The sequence below is a fragment of the Salvelinus sp. IW2-2015 genome, linkage group LG16 (genome assembly GCF_002910315.2).
Source record: "Salvelinus sp. IW2-2015 linkage group LG16, ASM291031v2, whole genome shotgun sequence".
Taxonomy (NCBI): Eukaryota; Metazoa; Chordata; class Actinopteri; order Salmoniformes; family Salmonidae; genus Salvelinus; species Salvelinus sp. IW2-2015.
In genome coordinates, this window is record NC_036856.1 from 19,344,482 (window position 1) to 19,367,405 (window position 22,924).

A 22,924-nucleotide genomic window follows, 5' to 3' on the forward strand; every position below is an offset into this window, starting at 1 on the left:
TGAACAAGTCACTCGGACAAATTAATTGACTCTCGAGTCAGTAAAAAGAGTTGTTCAAAAATAAAGAATTGTTTGCGAACTGCTGTGGGTGGATAACAATCTAAAGTCACTATACTGTCATCTGAAATAAAGTGAAAGGACCAATAAAACTCAACTGGTTAAACTTTTTATGTAATATGTTGTTTTAAGGATCCGCCCTTTTTTTTCCATTTTCGCCTAAAATGACATACCCAAATCTAACTGCCTGTAGCTCAGGACCTGACGCAAGGATATGCATATTCTTGATACCATTTGAAAGGAAACACTTTGAAGTTTGTGGAAATGTGAAATGAATGTAGGAGAATATAAAACATTAGATCTGGTAAAAGATAATACAAAGACAAAAACATTCTTTTTTGGGTACCATCATCTTTGAAATGCAAGAAAAAGGCCATAATGTATTATTCCAGCCCAGGCGTAATTTAGAATTTGGCCACTAGATGGCAGCAGTGTATGTGCAAAGTTTTACACTGATCCAATGAACCATTGCATATCTGTTCAAAATGTTGTATCAAGACTGCCCAAATGTGCCTAATTGGTTTATTAATACATTTTCAAGTTCATAATTCATAATTCTTTCACTGTAATAGCTACTGTAAATTGGACAGTGCAGTTAGATTAACAAGAAGTTAAGCTTTCTGCCCATATCAGATATGTCTATGTCCTGGGAAATATTCATGTTAATTACAACCTCATGCTAGTCACATTAGCCTACGCTAGCTTAACTGTCCCGTGGGGACACACCGATCCTGTAGAGGTTTAAAGTCAAATGTCATGCTTCGTGATTTGTTCCTCCCTGAGCATACCTCAAATGGTTCAGTTCAGGAGGAACATGTTTCAAACAGTTATCATTACACATATCTTGATTACAGCATGTTCATAACTTCAAATCCTCGCCATTTTGGGTGGAGAGAGTTGAGAGAGTTCAGTTGACAGCGTGCTGTGGAGCTGGGAGTTTGAAAGCTGTGGGAGCAGAGTGGAAGAGCAACATCTCTTCAGTCGTCTGCCCGCCCGCCTCCCCATCGTGCTAAGGCATGATGAAGGGGGCCACATGAAAAGCCCTCAACATTCTGCAGCGCTGTGGTGTGGTTAGCTCATAAACACTGCCAGAAGGGGCTCAGGTCTCTGTCTCCTTCTGAAATTACACCCAGGACGACAATAACCCATTCCTCAGGCCCCCTGGCATCCACGTGCCTTCCAGTGAGAAAGATCTCATTTGCACTTCTGACTCCCATGTCTGGACTGATATAAGGTCCCTGTACCAAACCTATGAGCCTGTGGATGACAGGAGACCCTGGGATCAGAGATGGCTTATTGGTACTATGGCAGAGATCATTCTGGATTACTAACTCTGCGTGACTGGGCTTGTGAAGAAGACATGGTACTAATGTTAATGCAGCAGGTGACTCTCCGGAGTGATGCCCCCAGGAAGAAGAATAAAAACAGCCAAGCATAAGCACACCTTATGTATTATCCATGGCAAGTTGAAGGTATCTTGTGTGGACTCCCTGATCTTTTTCATGAGACATCTTGATAAACAGAATTATGACAATACATAATGTCAAGGATTAAAGTTTGTATATATAACAGTTACTGAAAATCCACATGAAATTGTGATTTGTTCCTCCCCCATCATTTACATAATTTGGCAGTCAGAGGTAACATTCTTGTGGGATGCATGTGAGCACACATCACCCTCCAATAAATCACAAGACGTTACTTGTGTAGCTTCTAACTAACTGCATGCCATGTTACAACATGAGAAGGTGCATGTGCAATGAACAATGTCCTATAATAGAATTGTTCGAACAAAGATTTTCTAAAAGTAGATTTCGAGTGCATTGCAGCATCAAACATGCAAAAATGAAATGGAACATAATGTCCCGCATTCCATCTGATTGACACACGTTCAACATGCACAATTGAAGGATAGCCTTAGAAATAAAGTTACTAAACACACAACATACCTTACAATACTTGAGCAATTCAAGGCAATCCAAAACGCAAGAGCAGTTCGAAAAGAGTAGTTGAAGAGGAGAGTTGAATTCTGAATGAGAAAGGTGTATCTTCCTTTGCCAGGTCGATAACCATGGCAGTAAAATCGTCCCTTGGGACAGAAAACCTGCGGAGTGCACACACCTCAATGATGCACGGCAGTGGATAAAAGGTCCGCTTTTATGCTGCAGAGATAACAGCAGCAACTGCCAACTCTTATCTACACTGAATGGGCTTCATGAAGCAAATGCATCCTGCTTGATGTCACTTTCGCTGTTGCGCTGCGCTCTGAGCTCTCTATGGAGATGCTGCGTCGTGGATGGGCTTCATCCACATTCCTCTCATACTGCCGCTCACCTGCCTCTGCAGATGTGCTCTGTCTCTGTGAACCAGTTTATATTTTTACAATTGCCACCCTCTATAGATGACAAAATAACTTCAATGGCGTGCCATCATTTTACATTTCACATCCCTCTGTCAGTAAAACGTAATCCTTGCCACCTTCCACAAACTAGTATATTGGGCCTGGCTATGGTCCAATTGATGTGAACAAAATATTCATATTGATCTGATCTGATTCATGAGGATTCTGTCATTGTTTCTGTAATCTGCATTACAATGGTCACAGACTGAGGACTGCTATATCCCTTTAGGAAGCAATCTGACACTTTAATCACAGCCAAAGAACATTGGTAGGTGGAGGATTTAAATATCCTCACCTAAACTTAATTCCAGCTTTACCAATTGACCATTATTCTTTGCACTAAATGCTCTGTGGTCCCGTGGACAAGACTATTAGCACTTTGATAATTAAACTTTTCTCATGCAGGGAAGGCAGCAAAAACCAATTCAGCTGTTGTAGTCTGACTATTGTTCTTGCCTAGATATGACCTTCGGCTGTCATTTACCTTTTATCTTATCAGTATGTGGCCTATATTCAAAATGGATCTCTATATATTTCAATTTCTGGAGACATCTTTAAAACTACTGTATGTAGATACACATTTACAATTGTAATCTGTGACACACTGATATAACTTAGAAACTCTTTCTAGATGTCCCTAAATATTGTTTAGTTTCTACTATAGGAAATTTACGTGTGAGATAATATGGGATATATGAAAACATGTTTCATTCACTAGATTTGTTCATGGTCAATTATGTCTTAAAAGTTCTCTAGGATAGGGGGCAGCATTCGGAATTTTGGATGAAAAGCGTGCCCAAATTAAACTGCTTGCTACTCAGGCCCAGAAGCTAAGATATGCATATGATTAGTAGATTTTGATAGAAAACACTCTGACGTTTCGAGAACTGTTTGAATCATGCCTGTGAGTATAACAGAACTTATTTGGCAGGCGAAACCCCGAGGACAAACCATTCCAATTTTTTTTTGAGGTCACTCTCATTTCAATGGAATTTCATTGGGAATCCAGATTTCTAATCGACTTTCTTGTAGTTCCTATCGCTTCCACTGGATGTCAACAGTCTTTAGAAATTGTTTGAGGTTTTTCCTTTGAGAAATGAAGAAGTAGCACTGTTCAGAAGGAGGCTAGAGGGAAGTGTAATCTTTGTTAGAGGCGCGTTACACAAATGCTCGCTACACATTGTTTTCCTCCGGTATTGAACACAGTATATCCCGTCTTAAATTTGATAGATTATTTACGTAAAAAAATACCTAAAGTTGTATTAGGAAGTAGTTTGAAATGTTTGGACAAAGCTTACAGGTAACTTTTGTAGTCATGTTGCGCGAGTTGGAACCGGTGTTTTTCTGGATCAAACGCGCCAAATAAATGGACATTTTGGATATATATCGACGGAATTAATCGAACAAAAGGACCATTTGTGATGCTTATGGGACATATTGGAGTGCCAACAGAAGAAGCTCGTCAAAGGTAAGGCATGAATTATAACTTTATTTCTGCGTTTTGTGTCGCGCCTGGAGGGTTGAAATATGATGGTCTGTGTTTGTTTGCTGGGGTGCTGTCCTCAGATAATCGCATCGTTTGCTTTCGCAGTAAAGCCTTTTTGAAATCTGACACATTGGCTGGATTCACAACAAGTGTAGCTTTAATTTGGTGTATTGCATGTGTGATTTCATGAAAGTTAAATTTTTATACTAATTTATTTGAATTTGGAGCTCTGCATTTTCACTGGATGTTGGCCAGTTGGGACGCTAGCGTACCACATATCCCAGAGAAGTTTTAAAGAAATAAATCCTCAGTTTGTTTGGAGGGACAAACAAAGAAACAACCAAAGAAACAAAATTATTAAAAATAATAATTTGACAAGGTGAGTGTCATACAGTGACATCCATGACTGTCGCCTATCAAATCAAATATTATTTGTCACACGCGCCGAATACAACAGGTGTAGATCTTAGAGTGAAATGCTTACTTACAAGCCCTTAACCAACAATGCATTTTAAGAAAAATAGATGTTAAGTAAGAAATAGATAAGTAAGAAATAAAAGTAACAAATAATTAAAGAGCTGCAGTAAAATAACAATTGCGAGGCTATATACAGGGGGTACCGGTACAGAGTCAATGTGTGGGGGCACCGGTTAGTCGAGGTAATTGAGGTAATATGTAAATGTAGGTAGAATTAAAGTGACTATGCATCGATAATAAACAGAGAATAGCAGCAGCGTAAAAGATGGGCGGGGGGGGGGGGGCAATGCAAATAGTATGGGTTAGCTGTTTGATTTTGATTAGCTGTTCAGGAGTCTTATGGCTTGGGGGTAGAAGCTGTTGAGAAGCCTTTTGGACCTAGACTTGGTGCTCCGGTACCGCTTGTCGTGCGGTAGCAGAGAGAACAGTCTATGACTGGGGTGGCTGGAGTCTTTGACAATTTTTAGGGCCTTCCTCTGACACCGCCTGGTATAGAAGTCCTGGATGGCAGGAAGCTTGGTCCCAGTGATGTACTGGGCCGTACGCACTACCCTCTGTAGTGCCTTACCCTCTGTGGTGCCATACCCTCTGTAGTGCCATACCAGGCAGTGATGCAACCAGTCAGGATGCTCTCAATGGTGTAGCTGGATAACCTTTTGAGGATCTGAGGACCCATGCCAAATCTTTTCAGTCTCCCGAGGGGAAATAGGTTTTGTCGTGCCCTCTTCACGACAGTCTTGGTGTGCTTGGAACATGACAGTTTGTTGGTGATGTGGACACCAAGGAACTTGAAGCTCTCAACTTGCTACACTACAGCCCCATTGATGAGAATGGGGGCGTGCTCGGTCCTCCTTTTCCTGTAGTCCACAATCATCTCCTTTGTCTTGATCACGTTGAGGGAGAGGTTGTTGTCCTGGCACCACACAGCCAGGTCTCTGACCTCCTCCCTATAGGCTGTGTCATCAGCAAACTTAATGATAGTGTTGGAGTCGTGCCTGGCCATGCATTCATGAGTGAACAGGGGGTACAGTTGGGGACTGAGTATGCACCCCTGAGGGGCCCCAGTGTTGAGGATCAGCGAGGCGGATGGTGTTGTTACCTACCCTTACCACCTTGGGGCGGCCCGTCAGGAAGTCCAGGATCCAGTTGCAGAGGGAGGTGTTTAGTCCCAGGGTCCTTAGCTTAGTGATGAGGTTTGAGGGCACTATGGGGTTGAACGCTGAGCTGTAGTCAATGAAGAGCATTCTCACATAGGTGTTCATTTGGTCCAGGTGGGAAAGGGCAGTGTGGAGTGCAAAAGAAATTGCATCATCTGTGGATCTGTTGGGGCGGTGTGCAAATTGGAGTGGGTCTAGGGTTTCTGGGAAAATGGTGTTGATGTGGCCATGACCAGCCTTTCAAAGCACGTCATGGCTACAGACGTGAGTGCTACAGGTCGGTAGTCATTTAGGCAGGTTACCTTAGTGTTCTTGGAGACAGGGACTACGGTGGTCTGCTTGAAACATGTTGGCATTACAGACTGAGACAGGGAGAGGTTGAAAATGTCAGTGAAGACACTTGCCAGTTGGTTAGCACATGCTCAGAGTACGCGTCCTGGTAATCCTTCTGGCCCTCCGGACTTGTGAATGTTGAGCTGTTTAAAAGTCTTACTCACATTGGCTACGGAGAGTGTGATCACACAATCGTCCGGAACAGCTGATGCTCTCATGCATGTTTCAGTGTTACTTACCTCAAAGCGAGTATAGAAATAATTTAGCTCGTCTGGGAGGCTCGTGTCACTGGGCAGCTCGCGGTTGTGCTTCCCTTTCTAGTCTGTAATAGTTTGCAAGCCCTGCCACATCCAACGAGCGTCGGAGATGGTGTAGTACGATTCGATCTTAGTCCTATATTGACGCTTTGCTTGTTTGATGGTTCGTCGGAGGGCATAGAGAGATTTCTTTTAAGCTACCGGGTTAGAGTCCCGCTCCTTGAAAGTGGCACCTCTACCCTTTAGCTTAGTGCAGATGTTGCCATTAATCCATGGCTTCTGGTTGGGATATATACTGTACGTACAGTCACTTTGGGGACGACGTCATCGATGCCCTTATTGATGAAGCCAGTGACTGATGTGGTGTACTCCGAGCATGCCATCAGAATAATCCCGGAACATATTCCAGTCTGTGCTAGCAAAACAGTTCTGTAGCTTAGCATCTGCTTCATCTGACCATTTTTTTTGCTTATTACTTAAGTTATTACTTGTAAGCAGGAATCAGGAGGATGGAATTATGGTCAGATTTGCCAAATGGAGGGCGAGGGAGAGCTTTGTATGCGTCTCTGTGTGTGAAGTAAAGGTGGTCTAGAGATTTTCCCCTCTGGTTACACATTTAACATGCTGGTAGAAATTAGGTAAAACGGACTTAAGTTTCCCTGCATTAAAGTCCCCAGACACTAGGAGCGCCATCTCTGGATGACCGTTATCCTGTTTGCTTATGGCCGTATACAGCTCATTGAGTGCGGTCTTAGTGCCAGCACCGGTTTGTGGTGGTAAATAGACAACTACAAAGAACATAGATGAAAACTCTCTTGGTAAATAGTGTGGTCTACAGCTTATCATGAGATACTCTACCTCAGGCGAGCAAAACCTCGAGACTTCCTAAGATATCATGCACCAGCTGTTGTTTACAAATATACATAGATCTACACCCCTTGTCTTACCAGAAGCTACTGTTCTATCCTGCCGATACAGTGTCTAACCCCACCAGCTGTATGTTATTCATGTCGTCATTCAGCCACGACTCGGTGAAACATAAGATATTGCCGTTTTTAATGTCCCGTTGGTAGGATATACGTGCTTGTAGTTAGTCTATTTTATTATCCAATGATTGTACGTTGGCTAATAGGAACGATGGCAAAGGAAAATTACCCACTCGCCGCTGGATCCTTACAAGGCACCCTCACCTTCGTTCTCGATATCTCCGTCTCTTTCTCCTGTGAATGACGGGAATGAGGGCCTTGTCGGGTGTCTGGAGTAAATCCCTCTCGTCCAATTCGTTAAAGAAAAATTTGTCTTTCAATACGAGGTGAGTAATTGCTGTCTAGAAGCTCTTTTCGGTCATAAGAGACGGTGGCAGAAACATTATATACAAAATAAGTTACAAATAACGCGAAAAAACACACACAATAGCACAATTGGTATGGAGACTGTAAAACGGCAGCCATTCTCTCCGGCGCCTTTACTGTAGCATTGTAATCATTGACATGCATTTGAATTAAATTCCTTTTTCACATGGGGCTATGTCCTCTGATTCAACTGAATGTTCCAAGGAGTGGTGAGTGATGCACTCTGTTATCAAAGTTTAATACCCTTTCCCCTTTTTGAAGATGAGATTCTATTTGGCATTGTGTCTCAGGTTCCCCTTTGATTTATGCTGCAGTGCCAGACAGAACCCATCATTGATGTGTTTAGTTTGGGAGTGAGTCTACAGGCAGCCCTTTCTCTGTGTGATACAGTAATTGGTACTACAAATATTTACATGTCAGTTGTTGGTAACCGTAGCAGATGACATGCTTGGCACGGGCATCTAGTTAGGTTGTAATGGCAGGAGCCAGGCAAGACTGCTCATCTGAAGAGCCAGGAACGATATGCACAGAAAACAACACAATAAGCGCTCTGAAACACCCAACAACTGTTACATTGTCTGGGACACATTTTAATTTGCCTGAGTAGGAGAGAAAGCACCCACAGAGATCAGTGATGCACAAGCGATCAGTGGTGCACATAACTTACCACCACAGCTGTATTACATACTGTAACACTTGGAAGCATTTCAAACAATTTGCCTCAAACAAGTATTCTACAGATGCTTTATGTTTCACATATGTTGTTGCAAAGCTTCTCAACAGTCCATGTAATGTCTTGAGAAACAACAATTTGTTGAAAGGGAACTATAATGGTGTGTTAATGACATAAGGTGAAAGAAAAGTATGGTTTCCCCCACTGGGTAGGCCACTCAACTGTCTTAAGTCAAACAAGCCCCCCAGGGCACCTGAGGCCCTGTCTGACCTGTCTCCGACAGAGAAGTACATGGTGACTCCATGGAGGGAGGCAGTCAGTCCCGATTGTGTGTACAGGGACTGAACCTCTAGACAAACTAAAATTAGTTGCATGATTGCCCCTGGACAGTCCTGTCCCGACAAGTCACCTCTGTAGGAAGGGGAAAATATCACCCTGAGAAAAATGACACTGTTAGTGTACTCCCCCCTCCCACCATACATTCCCTACCTCTCCAGTTTTAGAAAAGTTTTACTGCGCTCACTCAAGATTACATTGAACCATTATGAGACATCTGATCACTTGGTAATTAAATTCAGCCCCTAAACACATCTTTAGACTGTCAGTCAATGTGTTGTGAACAATCCTGTTATGCAAACTATTTCAGTTAGTCTGAACAAAATTGTCCTCCGATAAGGTAAGAGTTGAATAACAATGTGTACATTTTTTTTAATTTTTTAAAATTTTATTTCACCTTTATTTAACCGGGTAGACCAGTTGAGAACAAGTTCTCATTTACAACTGCGACCTGGCCAAGATAAAGCAAAGCAGTGCGACACAAACAACACAGTTGTTACACATAGGATAAACAAATGTACATTCAATAACAGAATTGAAAAATCTATATACAGTATGAGCAAATGTAGTAAGATTAGGGAGGTAAGGCAATAAATAGGCCATAGTGGCAAAATAATTACAATTTTGCAATTAAACACTGGAGTGTGTCAGGTGTGTGCGTACTGGTAGCGAAGTCAGGTGCAGGAGAGTAGAGAGTTGTGAACAGGCGCACACTTTATTGGGGAATGAAAACCAGGTGTGCAGGGAACAAGACAAAACAAATGAATAAATGAAAAATGGAGCAGCGATGGCTAGAAAGCCGGTGACGTCGACGCCGAACGCCGCCCGAACAAGGAGATGAGCCGACTTCGGCGGAAGTCGTGACAGAGTGATAGATGTGCAGAAGATGAATGTGCAAGAAGAGATACTGGGGTGTAAAGGAGCAAGAAAATAAATAACAATATGGGGATGAGGTAGTTGGGTGGGCTATTTACGGATGGGCTGCGTACAGGTGCAATGATCGGTAAGCTGCTCTGACAGCTGATGCTGTTAGTGAGGGAGATATAAGACTCCAGCTTCAGTGATTTTTGCAATTCGTTCCAGTCATTGGCAGCAGAGAACTGGAAGAAAAGGCGGCCAAAGGAGGAGTTGGCTTTGGGGATGACCAGTGAAATATACCTGCTGGAGCGTGTGCTCCAGACAAGTGCTCCTGTCCGGACAACAGGCCCTCCTATTTAACACACTGAACTCTATCTGAGAAGTAGTTGGTGAACCAGGTGAGGTAGTCATTTGAGAAACCAAGGCTATTGAGTCTGCCGATAAGAATGTGGTGATTGACAGAGTCGAAAGCCTTGGCCAGGTTGATGAAGACGGCTGCACAGTATTGTCTTTTATCGATGTCGGTTATGATATCGTTTAGGACCTTGAGCGTGGCTGAAGTGCACCCATGACCAGCTCGGAAACCAGACTGCACAGCTGAGAAGGTTCGGTGGGATTCGAAATGGTCGGTGATCTGTTTGTTAACGTGACGTTCGAAGACTTTAGAAAGGCGGGTTAGGATAGATATAGGTCTGTAGCAGTTTGGGTGTCTCCCCCTTTGAAGAGGGGGATGACCGCGGCAGCTTTCCAATCTTTGGGGATCTCAGACGATGCGAAAGAGAGGTTGAACAAGCTAGTAATAGGCTTTTCAACAATTGCGGCAGATTGGTTCCATCTATTAGAAAGAGGGTCCAGATTGTCTAACCCAGCTGATTTGTAGGGATCCAGATTTTGCAGCTCTTTCAGAACATCAGCTATCTGGATTTGGGTGAAGGAGAAATGGGGGAGGCTTYGGCAAGTTGCTGTGGGGGGTGCAGAGCTGCTGACCGGGGTAGGGGTAGCCAGGTGGAAAGCATAGCCAGCCATAGAAAAATGCTTATTGAAATTCTCAATTATCGTAGATTTATCGGTGGTGACAGTGTTTCCTAGCCTCAATGCAATGGGCAGCTGGGAGGAGGTGCTCTTATTCTCCATGGACGTTACAGTGTCCCAGAACTTTTTGGAGTTTGTGCTACAGGATACAAATTTCTGTTTGAAAAAGCTAGCCTTTGCTTTCCTAACTGCCTGTGTATATTGGTTCCTAATTTCCCTGAAAAGTTGCATATCGCGGGGGCTATTCGATACTAATGCAGTACGCCCCAGGATGTTTTTGTGCTGGTCAAGGGCAGTCAAGTCTGGAGTGAACCAAGGGCTATATCTGTTCTTAGTTCTACTTGTTTTGAATGGGGCATGCTTATTTAAGATGGTGAGGAAAGCACATTTAAAGAATAACCAGGCATCCTCTACTGACGGAATGAGGTCAATATCCTTCCAGGATACCCAGGCCAAGTCGATTAGAAAGGCCTGCTCGCTGAAGTGCTTTAGGGAGCGTTTGACAGTGATGAGGGGTGGTCGTTTGACCGTGGACCCATTACGGACGCAGGCAATGAGCCAGTGATCGCTGAGATCCTGGATGAAGACAGCAGAGGTGTATTTAGAGGGCAGGTTGGTCAGGATGATATCTATGAGGGTGCCCGTGTTTACGGATTTAGGGTTGTATCTGGTAGGTTTCTTGATAATTTGTGTGAGATTGAGGGCATCTAGCTTAGATTGTAGGACGGCCGTTAAGCATATCCCAGTTTAGGTCACCTAACAGTACAAACTCTGAAGTTAATTCACATATGGTGTCCAGGGCACAGCTGGGGGCTGAGGGGGGTCTATAACAAGTGGCAACAGTGAGAGACTTATTTCTGGGAAGGTGGATTTTTAAAAAGTAGAAGCTCGAACTGTTTGGGCACAGACCTGGATAGCATGACAGAACTCTGCAGGCTATCTCTGCAGTAGATTGCAACTCCATCCCCTTTGGCATTAAATGTTGTAGTTAGGGATGGACATTTCAGAATTTTTGGTTTCCTTCCTAAGCCAGGATTCAGACACGGGTAGGACATCAGGGTTGACAGAGTGTGCTAAAGCAGTGAATAAAACAAACTTAGGGAGGAGGCTTCTGATGTTAACATGTATGAAACCAAGGCGTTTACGGTTACAGAAGTCAACAAATGATAGCGCCTGGGGAATAGGAGTGGAACTGGGGGCTACAGACCCTGGGTTAACCTCTACATCACCAGATGAACAGAGGAGGAGTAGGAAAAGGGTACGGCTATAGGCTATAAGAACTGGTCGCCTAGTGCGTTGTGGACAGAGAATGAAAGGAGGTAAACCTAGGCGTTGAGTGACGATGATAGAGGTTCCCACTCTGGAGGCACCAGTTAAGCCAGGTGAGGTCTCTGCATGTGTGTGGGGTGGGACAAAAGAGCTATCTAAGGTATTTTGTGCGAGACTGAGGGCTCTACAGTGAAATAAAACAATAAGAACTAGCCACGACAGCAGTAGACAAGGCATATTGACATTGGAGAGAGGCATAAAGCAATCACAGGTGTTGATCAGGAGAGCTAAGACAACAATGGGTAAATGGCGATGAATTAATGGGCAGAGCGATGAATGAATGGGCAGAGCGGGTCACATTTCTTCCCCTTGGGATTAATATAGATCAAAATGGTCACTGATCCACCATATTCTCTGTCCCAACCTTCGAAATAAGGGACCTGCTGTCTGGGTATTCATCTGCCATCTGTGGAGTACAAGGCTAGCCTTTTCTCCTCATCAGACATAATTTATCACCCACACTCACCTTCACTCAGCATCGATCTAAGCCCTGGCTTTGAAGGGGAGAACCCTGGATCACAGTAAGCTGAGACGGTGTGCACAATAACGCGGAAAGATGATAAATTAGATTGATGATAAATTCATGTCACAATAAGGTCACTGATTCATCTGGGCTAGCAGAACAAAAGGCAAGTTCTCATGGTGAGGAAAGGGAATGGCTTGCCTGTGCAGTGACCTGGCTGTATGCACAGTGCCTTCGGAAAGTATTCAGACCCCTTGACTTTTTCCACATTTTGTTACGTTACAGCCTATCTAAAATATATTTTGATTTGTTTATCACTTTTTTGGTTACTACATGCTTCCATATGTGTTATTTCATAGTTTTGATGTCTTCACTATTATTCTACAATGTAGAAAATAGTATAAAGAAAAACCCTTGAATGAGTAGGTGTGTCCAACCTTTGACTGGTACTGTATGTTAACTCTAGTTTCAAGTTTTATTAGTCGTGTGTACGGGATAGTCTACACATGGTATACATTGTCCAACGAAATGCTAACTTGCAGGTTCCATCTCGGCAATGCAACCACAATAAGAAATAGTAAAAAATATGAATATGAACATAAAGTAAATGGCAGTAGAATAGAATCAACATTTTAGCATAACTTAATACTGGAAGGCACAATTTATAGTTCAATAGTTAAATGCATATTGGGAAAGGGAGGAATGGGGAGCAAGTGTATAAATTGAGCAGTATAATAAGAGAGAGTCTGGTAGCAGCAGATGTGATGTGTGTGTGCTAAGTTGTGGAGAATCAGAACAGGTGGTCAGTCCAGTTCAAGTGTTCAGCAGTCTGATGGCTTGTAGATACAGTGCATTCGGAGAGTATTCAGACCCCTTGATCTTTTCAACATTTTGTTACGTTACAGCCTTATTACTAAATTGATTAAATACTTTTTTAAGACAAAGCAAAAACTTGTTTTTGTTTGCTAATTTATAAAAAATAAAAATAACCTTAAATGTCTATTTGCAGTTGAAGTCGGAAGTTTACATACAAATTAGCCAAATACATTTAAACTCAGTTTTTCACAATTCCTGGCATTTAATCCTAGTACAAATTCCCTGTCATAAATCAGTTAGGATCATTACTTTATTTTAAGAATGTGAAATGTCAGAATAATAGTAGAGAGAATAATTTATTTCAGCTTTTATTTCTTTCATTACACTCCCAGTGGGTCAGAAGATTATATACACTCAATTTGTATTTGGTAGCATGGCCTTTAAATTGTTTAACTTGGGTCAAACGTTTCAGGTAGCCTTCCACAAGCCTCCCACAATAAGTTGGGTGAATTTTGGCCCATTCCTCCTGACAGAGCTGGTGTAACTGAGTCAGGATTGTAAGCTTCCTTGCTCGCACACACTTTTTCAGTTCTGGCCACAAATTTTCTATGGGATTGAGGTCAGAGCTCTGTGATGGCCACTCCAAAACCTTGACTTTGTTGTCCTTAAGCCATTTTGCCACAACTTTGGAAGTATGCATGGGTCATTGTCCATTGGAAGACCCATTTGTGAACAAGCTTTATCTTCCTATCTAATGTCTTGAGATGTTGCTTCAATAAATCCACATAATTTTCCTGCCTCATGATGTCATCTATTTTGTGAAGTGCACCAGTCCCTCCTGCAGCAAAGCATCCCCACAACATGATGCTGCCACCCCCGTGCTTCACGGTTGGGATGGTGTTCTTCAGCTTGCAAACTTCCCTCTTTTTCCTCCAAACATAACGATGGTCATTATGGCCAAACAGTTCTATTTTGTTTTCATCAGACCGGAGGCTATTTCTCCAAAAAGTACGATCTTTGTCCCCATGTGCAGTTGCAAACTGTAGTCAGGCTTTTTATGGCGGTTTTGGAGCATTGTGCCTTCCTTCCTGAGCGGCCTTTCAGGTTATGTCGAAATAGGACTCCTTTTACTGTGGATACAGATACTTATGTACCTGTTTCCTCCAGCATCTTCACAAAGTCCTTTGCTGTTGTTCTGGGATTGATTTGCACTTTTCACACCAAAGTACGTTCATCTCTAGGAGACAGAACTCGTCTCCTTCCTGAGCGGTATGACGGCTGCATGGTCCCATGGTGTTTATATGTGCGTACTGTTGTTTGTACAGATGAACCATGGTACTTTCAGGCATTTGGAAATTGCTCCCAAGGATGAACCAGCCTTGTGGAGGTCTACCATTTTTTTCTGATTCTGAAGTCTTGGCTGATTTCTTTTGATTTTCCCATGATGTCAAGCAAAAAGGCACTGAGTTTGAAGGTAGGCCTTGAAATACATCCACAGGTAAACCTCCAATTGACTCAAATGATGTCAATTAGCCTATCAGAAGCTTCTAAAGCCATGACATCATTTTCTGGAATTTTCCAAGCTGTTTAAAGGCACAGTCAACTTAGTGTATGCAAACTTCTGACCCACTGGAATTGTGATACAGTGAATTATAAGTGAAATAGTCTGTCTGTGAACAATTGTTGGAAAAGTTACTTGTGTCATGCACAAAGTAGATGTCCTTACCGACTTGCCAAAACCATAGTTTGTTAACAAGAAATTTGTGGAGTGGTTGAAAAACAAGTTTTAATGACTCCAACCTAAGTGTATGTAAACTTCCGACTTCAACTGTATATAAGTATTCAGACCCTTTACTCAGTAATTTGTTGAAGCACCTTTGGCAACGATTACAGGCTCGATTCTTCTTGGGTGTGATGCAACAAGCTTGACACACCTGTATTTGGGGAATTTCTCCAATTCTTCTCTGCAGATCCTCAACAACCCATTAGACAGATGTAAATCAACAGAATGGCTTGAACAGAAGAAAATACGGCTTCTGGAGTGGCCCAGTCAGTCCTGACCTCAACCAGATTGAGATGCTGTGGCATGACCTCAAGAGAGCGGTTCACACTAGACATCCCAAGAATATTGTGGAACTGAAACAGTTTTGTAAAGAGGAATGGTCCAAAATTCCTCCTGACCGTTGTGCAGGTCTGATCCGAAACTACAGAAAAGGTTTGTTTGAGGTTATTGCTGCCAAAGGAGGGTCAACTTGTTATTAAATCCAAGGGTTCACATACTTCTTCCAACCTGTACTGTGAATGTTTACACGGTGTGATCAATAAAGAGATGACAAATTCTAATTGTCTGTCTGTTATTAGTTTAAGCAAACTGTGTTTGTTTTTTGTTTAGATGAAGATCAGATAAAATTGTTTGACCAATTTATGCAGAAATCCAGGTAATTCTAAAGGGTTCACATACTTTTTCTTCCCACAGTATGTAAATGAGGAATTTCTGTTTTTATTTTTAATACATTTGCAAAACATTTGAAGAACCTGTTTTCACTTTGTCATTATGGGGTATTGTGTGTAGATTGACGAGGAAAACATTTAATTTATTCCATTTTAGAATAAGACTGTAACATTACAAAAAAACGTTCCGAATGCACTGTATGTAGATGTGCACTGTATGCACTGTATGTAGTCTCTGGGCCTGTTGGTATCAGACCTCATGCTTTGCAACATAGTCTAAGAGCATTTTGTATTATCCTGTACATAAATCCGAGACACCCTATTCAGTATGATATGTTACATTTCGTATGGTGTTTATTAATTTGTGGATGTCCATCATCCATTTCGTATGATATATTACGATATACAACTCGTATATGATACTGTAAGTTACAAATTGCAATTCTTACAATATGTTAGGAAGTAGGAAAATGTACAATATAAACAAATTTGCAAAATGCATGAAATATTACAAATTCCAATTTGTTGTGGCTAACGTTAGCTAGGTGGCTAACACTAGCTAGCTGGCTAACATTAGCTAGGCTAACAGTTATGGGCTAAGTTTAGGCTTAGGGGAAGGTTTAGCTAAAAGGGTTAGGTTAGCTAGCATGCTAAGTAATAGCAAAGTAATATGCTCACCCCACAGGAAGTCGGTTGCACATTAATTGGGGAAAACATGCTCGTGGTAATGGCTGGAGCGAAATAGGTGGAATGGTATCAAATACATAAAACACATGGTTTCCATGTGTTCGATGCCATTCCATTTGCTCCATTCCAGAAATTATTATGAGCCGTCCTCCCCTCAGCAGCCTCCACTGGCCCATCCATCCCGACCAACCACCCTCTTTGTTTTTGCCTTAAGTAACCTTCTATCTTATGTAACCATACCAAACGTAACATATCATACTAATTTAAGTGTCCCGGATTTACGTTTACTATGTTACGTCTAGTTCAATTCTCATCACGGACAACTCAGCAACTACTTACAACGACTTAGTATGTTAGCTAACCCTAACCCCTAGAGCTAACGTTAGTTTGTAACATATATTACGTTTTGTTACATATTGTACGAATTGCAGTTCGTAACATACACTGAGTGTACAAAACACTACGAACACCTGTTCTTTCCATGACATTGACTGACCAGGTGAATCCAGGTGAAAGCTATGATCCCTTATTGATGTCACTTGTTAAAACTTCTTTGGGGTAGGGGGCAGTATTTTCACGTCCGGATGAAAAGCATGCCCAGAGTAAACGGCCTGCTACAAAGCCATAAAAGCTAGAATATGCATATCATTAGTCGATTTGGATAGAAAACACTCTGACGTTTCTAAAACTGTTTGAATGATGTCTGTGAGTATAACAGAACTCATATGGCAGGCAAAAACCTGAGACAAAAATCCAACCAGGAAGTGGGAAATCTGAGGTTGGTCGATTTTCAACTCAGCTCCTATTGAAGATACAGTGGGATATTGGTAATGTTGCTCTTCCTAAGGCTTCCACTAGATGTCAACAGTCTTTAGAACCATGTCTGATGCTTCTACTGTGAAGTGGGGCCGAAGGAGAGGGGATTGAGTAAGGTCTGCCATGAGCTGAACATGCGCTGACTGTCACGTTCCTGACCTGTTTTCTGTTAGTTTTTGTATGTGTTAGTTGGTCAGGACGTGAGTTTGGGTGGGCAGTCTATGTTTTCTGTTTCTATGTTGGTTTTGGGTAACTGATATGGTTCTCAATTAGAGGCAGGTGGTTTTCATCTCCTCTGATTGAGAATCATATTAAGGTAGGTGTTTTCACTTTGTTTGTCGTGGGTGGTTGTTCTCCTGTGTCTGTGTTTGTTTGCACCATACGGGACTGTTTCGTTCGTTCGTCGTTTTGTGTAGTCATTTTCCTGTTCATGAGTTCTTCGTGTTATGTAAGTTCTTATGTTCAGGTTAGTCTACTCTGTTTGTTGTTTTGTTTAGTTTCAAGTGAAGTTCGTGTTTTCATCTTTACTTAAATAAATCATGTCATATCAAGACGCTGCATTTTGGTTTAATCCCTGCTCCTCCTCTTCGGATGAAGAGGAGGAGGAACGCCGTTACACTGACCATGCACGTTCATGTGAGAGCGAGCTCTATTCCATCGCACTTCTGAAGACAAAGGAATTCTCCGGTTGGAACATTATTGAAGAATTATGTTAAAAACAAAGATTGATTCAATACTTCGTTTGTCATGTTTTTACGGACTGTAATATAACTTTTTTAACTTTTCGTCCATACTTTCCGCTGGACTTGCCCGCCCGTCGTGAGTTTGGAAAGTGTACTGAACGCTAGAACAACAAGGAGGAATTTGGACATAAATGATGGACATTATCGAACAAAACAAACATTTATTGTTGAACTGGGATTCCTGGGAGTGCATTCTGATGAAGATCATCAAAGGTAAGTGAATGTTTATAATGTTATTTCTGACTTCTGTTGACTGCAAAATATGGCAGATATATTTGTGTCTTGATTGGGCTCTGAGCGCCGACTCAGATTATTGCATGGTTTGCTTTTTCCGTAAAGCTTTTTTGAAATCTGACACAGCGGTTGCATTTAGGAGAAGGGCATCTAAAATTCCATGCATAACAGTTGTATCTTTTAGCAATGTTTATTATGAGTATTCCTGTAAATTGATGTGGCTCTCTGCAAAATCAAAGGATGTTTTGGAACTTCTGAACGTAAAGCGCCAATGTAAACTCAGATTTTTTTATATAAATATGAACTTTACCGAACAAAACATACATGTATTGTGTAACATGAAGTCCTATGAGTGTCATCTGATGAAGATCATCAAAGGTTAGTGATTCATTTTATCTATATTTCTGCTTTTTGTGAATCCTCTCTTTGGCTGGAAAAATGGCTGTGTCATTCTGTGAATAGGCACTCACCTAACATAATCGTTTGGTTTGCTTTCGTCGTAAAGCCTTTTTGAAATCGGACACTGTGGCTGGATTTACAACAAGTGTATCTTTAAAATGGTGTAAAATACATGTATGTTTGAGGCATTTTAATTATGGGATTTCTGTTGTTTTGATTTTGGCGCCCTGCAGTTTCACTGGCTGTTGAAGAGGTGTGACGTTACTGTCTCACGTACCCTAGAGAGGTTAAATCCACTTCAATCAGTGTAGATGAAGGGGAGGATACAGGTTAAAGATGGATTTTTAAGCCCTGAGACAATTGAGACATGGATTGTGTATGTGTACCATTCAGAAGGTGAATGGGCAAGACAAAATATTTAAGTGCCTCTGAACGGGGTATGGTATTAGTTGCCAGGCGCACTGGTTTAAGTGTGTCAAGAACTGCAACCCTGCTGGGTTTTTCACGCTCAACAGTTTCACGTGTGTTTCAAGAATGGTCCACCATCCAAAGGAAATTCAGCCAACTTCACACAACTGTGGGAAGCATTGAAGTTAACATGGGCCATGCAACTCAATATTTGGAAGGTGTTCTTAATGTTTTGTACACTCAGTGTATTGTACGAATTGAAATTCAGAACATATCATACAAATTGTAATTCGTAACATATCATATCAAATAAAATGGCGGCCGAAGAAATGGCAGCAGTTTTACGAGCGCCCAACCAACTGTGCTATTATGTGTTTTTTTTCGCGTTATTTGTAACTTATTTTGTACATAATGTTTTTGCAACCGTATCTTACGGCAAAAAATAGCTTCTGGATATCAGGACAGCGATCACTCACCTCGGATTAGACAAAGAGTTTTTCTTCAACAAGCAGGACGCACAAGACATTCTCCTAACACCTGACAAGGCCAACATCCCAGTTATTTGCAAGAGGAAGAGATGCAGGTACAGAGGACACAGAGCGGGATGCCTAGTGATGATCCGCAGAAGGCAAGTGGGAAAGCTGCCGTTACCGTCAATATTACTCGCCAATGTGTAATCATTGGACAATAAATTAGACGAGGTACGATCACAAATATCCTACCAACGGGACATCAAAAACTGTAATATCCTATGTTTCACGGAATCGTGGCTGAATGACGATATGGATATTCAGCTAGCGGGATATACGCTGCACCAGCACACAGTAAGACGGGGGGGGGGGGCGGTCTGTGCATATTTGTAAACAACAGCTGGTGCACGAAATCTAAGGAAATCTCTAGATTTTGCTCGTTTGCTCGCCTGAAGTAGAGTATATTGTGATAAATTGCAGGCCACACTACTTTCCTAGAGAGTTTTCAGCTATACTTTTCGTGGCTGTTTATTTATCACCACAGACAGATGCTAAGACCGCACTCAGTCAGCTGTATAAGGAAATAAGCAAACAGAAAACCACTCACCCAGAGGCGGCGCTCCTAGTGGCCAGAGACTTTAATGCAGGGAAACTTAAATCAGTTCTACCTAATATCTATCAACATGTTAAATGTGCAACCAGAGGGGAAAAAATTCTAAATCACCTGTACTCCACACACAGAGACGCACGCGTACAAAGCTCTCCCTCGCCCTCCATTTGGTAAATCCGACCACAACTCTATCCTCCTGATTCCTGCTTACAAGCAAAAATTAAAGCAGGAAGCACCAGTGACTCGGTGTATAAAAAAGTGGTCAAATGAAGCAGATGCTAAACTACAGGACTGTTTTGCTATCACAGACTGGAACATGTTCCGGGATTCTTCCGATGGCATTGAGGAGTACACCACATCAATCACTGGCTTTATCAATAAGTCCCCACAATGACTGTGCGTACATACCCCAACTGAGCTAAAGGGTAGAGCTGCTGCTTTCAAGGTGCGGGACTCTAACCCGGAAGCTTATAAGAAATCCTGCTATGCCCTGCGATGAAACATCAAACAGACAAAGCTCGTCTTATGTGGCAGGGCTTGCAAACTATTACTATTACTACAAAGGGAAGCACAGCCGCGAGCTGACCAGTGACACGAGCCTACCAGACGAGCTAAATCAATTCTATGCTCGCTTCGAGGCAAGCAATACTGAGGCATGCATGAGAGCATCAGCTGTTCCGGACGACTGTGTGATCACGCTCTCCTTAGACAAGACCTTTAGGACCTAAGACCTTCAAACAGGTCAACATTCACAAGGCTGCGGGGCCAGACGGATTACCAGGACGTGTGCTCCGGGCATGTGCTGACCAACTGGCAGGTGTCTTCACTGACATTTTCAACATGTTGAGTCTGTAATGCCAACATGTTTCAAGCAGACCACCATAGTCCCTGTGCCCAAGAACACGAAGGGAACCTGCCTAAATGACTACAGACCCGTAGCACTCACGTCCATAGCCATGAAGTGCTTTGAAAGGCTGGTAATGGCTCACATCAACACCATTATCCCAGAAACACTAGACCCACTCCAATTTGCATACCGCCCAACAGATCCACAGATGATGCAATCTCTATTGCACTCCATACTGCCCTTTCACACCTGGACAAAATGAACACCTATGTGAGAATGCGGTTCATTGACTATAGCTCAGCGTTCAACACCATAGTACCCTCAAAGATCATCACTAAGCTAAGGATCCTGGGATTAAACACCTCCCTCTGCAACTGGATCCTGGACTTCCTGACGGGCCGCCCCCAGGTGGTGAGGGTAGGTAGCAGCATAACTGCCACGCTGATCCTCAACATTGGAGCCCCCCAGGGGTGCGTGCTCAGTCCCCTCCTGTACTCCCTGTTCACCCACGACTGCATGGCCAGGCACGACTCCAACACCATCATTAAGTTTGCAGACGACACAACAGTGGTAGGCCTGATCACCGATAACGACGAGACAGCCTATAGGGAGGAGGTCAGAGACCTGGCTGGGTGGTGCCAGAATAACAACCTATCCCTCAACGCAACCAAGGCTAAGGAGATGATTGTGGACTACAGGAAAAGGAGGACCGAGCACGTCCCCATTCTCATCAATGGGGCTGTAGTGGAGCAGGTTGAGAGCTTCAAGTTCCTTGGTGTCCACATCACCAACAAACTAGAATGGTCCAAACACACTAAGACAGTTGTGAAGAGGGAACGACAAAGCCTATTCCCCCTCAGGAAACTAAAAAGATTTGGCATAGGTCCTCAGATCCTCAAAAGGTTCTACAGCTGCAACATCGAGAGCATCCTGACTGGTTGCGTCACTGCTTGGTACGGCAATTGCTCGGCCTCCAATCGCAAGGCACTACAGAGGGTAGTGTGTACGGCCCAGTACATCACTGGGGCCAAGCTGCCTGCCATCCAGGACCTCTACACCAGGCGGTGTCAGACGAAGGCCCTAAAAATTGTCAAAGACCCCAGCCACCCAAGTCATAGACTGTTATCTCTGCTACCGCATGGCAAGCGGTACCGGAGTGCCAGGTCTAGGACAAAAAGGTTTCTCAACAGTTTTTACCCCCAAGCCATAAGACTCCTGAACAGGTAATCAAATGGCTACCCGGACTATTTGCATTATGTACAGAATAATATGAAATGCTCTGAGACCACATTGCGTGGCTGGGGTGTGTGGGGTCCTTAATGATGGAATGTGGGGTCCTTGATGATGCTGCGTACCTTCCTCAGGCACCGTTTCGAGTAGATGTCCTGGATGGGTGGAAGCACGGTCCCAGTGATGTACTGGGCCGTCTTCACCACCTGCTGGAGGGCCTTGCGGTCATGGACGGAGCAATTCTCGTACCAGGCTCTGATGTAACCAGTCAGGACGCTCTCGGTGGTGCAACGGTAGTATTTCGAGAGGACCCAAATTTCTTCAACCGCCTTTGGAAGTAGAGACGCTGTTGATGTTGTTGGTCCATGACAAGTCCTCAGGGATGTGGACGCTGAGGAACTGAAAACTTGTGACTTTCTCTCCATTGATGTGGATTGGGGCATGTTCCCTCCTCTGCTTCCTGAAGTCAACAATCAAGTCCTTTGTTTTGCTGACGTTGAGGGAGAAGTTGTTGTCATTACAGCACAATGCCAGTTCACTTACCTCCTCCCTATAGGCTGACTCGTAATTGTTGGTTTTCAGGCCTACAACCGTGACGTCGTCAGCAAACTTGATGATGGAGTTGGTGTCGTGCAAAGCCACGCAGTCGTGAGTGAACAGCCACGCAGTCGTGAGTGAACAGCCACGCAGTCGTGAGTGAACAGCCACGCAGTCGTGAGTGAACAGCCACGCAGTCGTGAGTGAACAGCCACGCAGTCGTGAGTGAACAGCCACGCAGTCGTCAGTGAACAAGGAGTATGTATTACTGAGAGGATTGATGATTGAAGGAAAACATTTTAACCATCCATAATGTATTAACAAACACAAGCCTGAGGAGCACAGTTTAGGGAGCCTTGTTTTCTGGCTACAGCATTACCGTCATTGTGAAATAAGAATGTATTCTTATCTGACCTGCCTAGTTAAATAAAGGTTAAATAAAAAATAGAAAAATTACCACCAGAT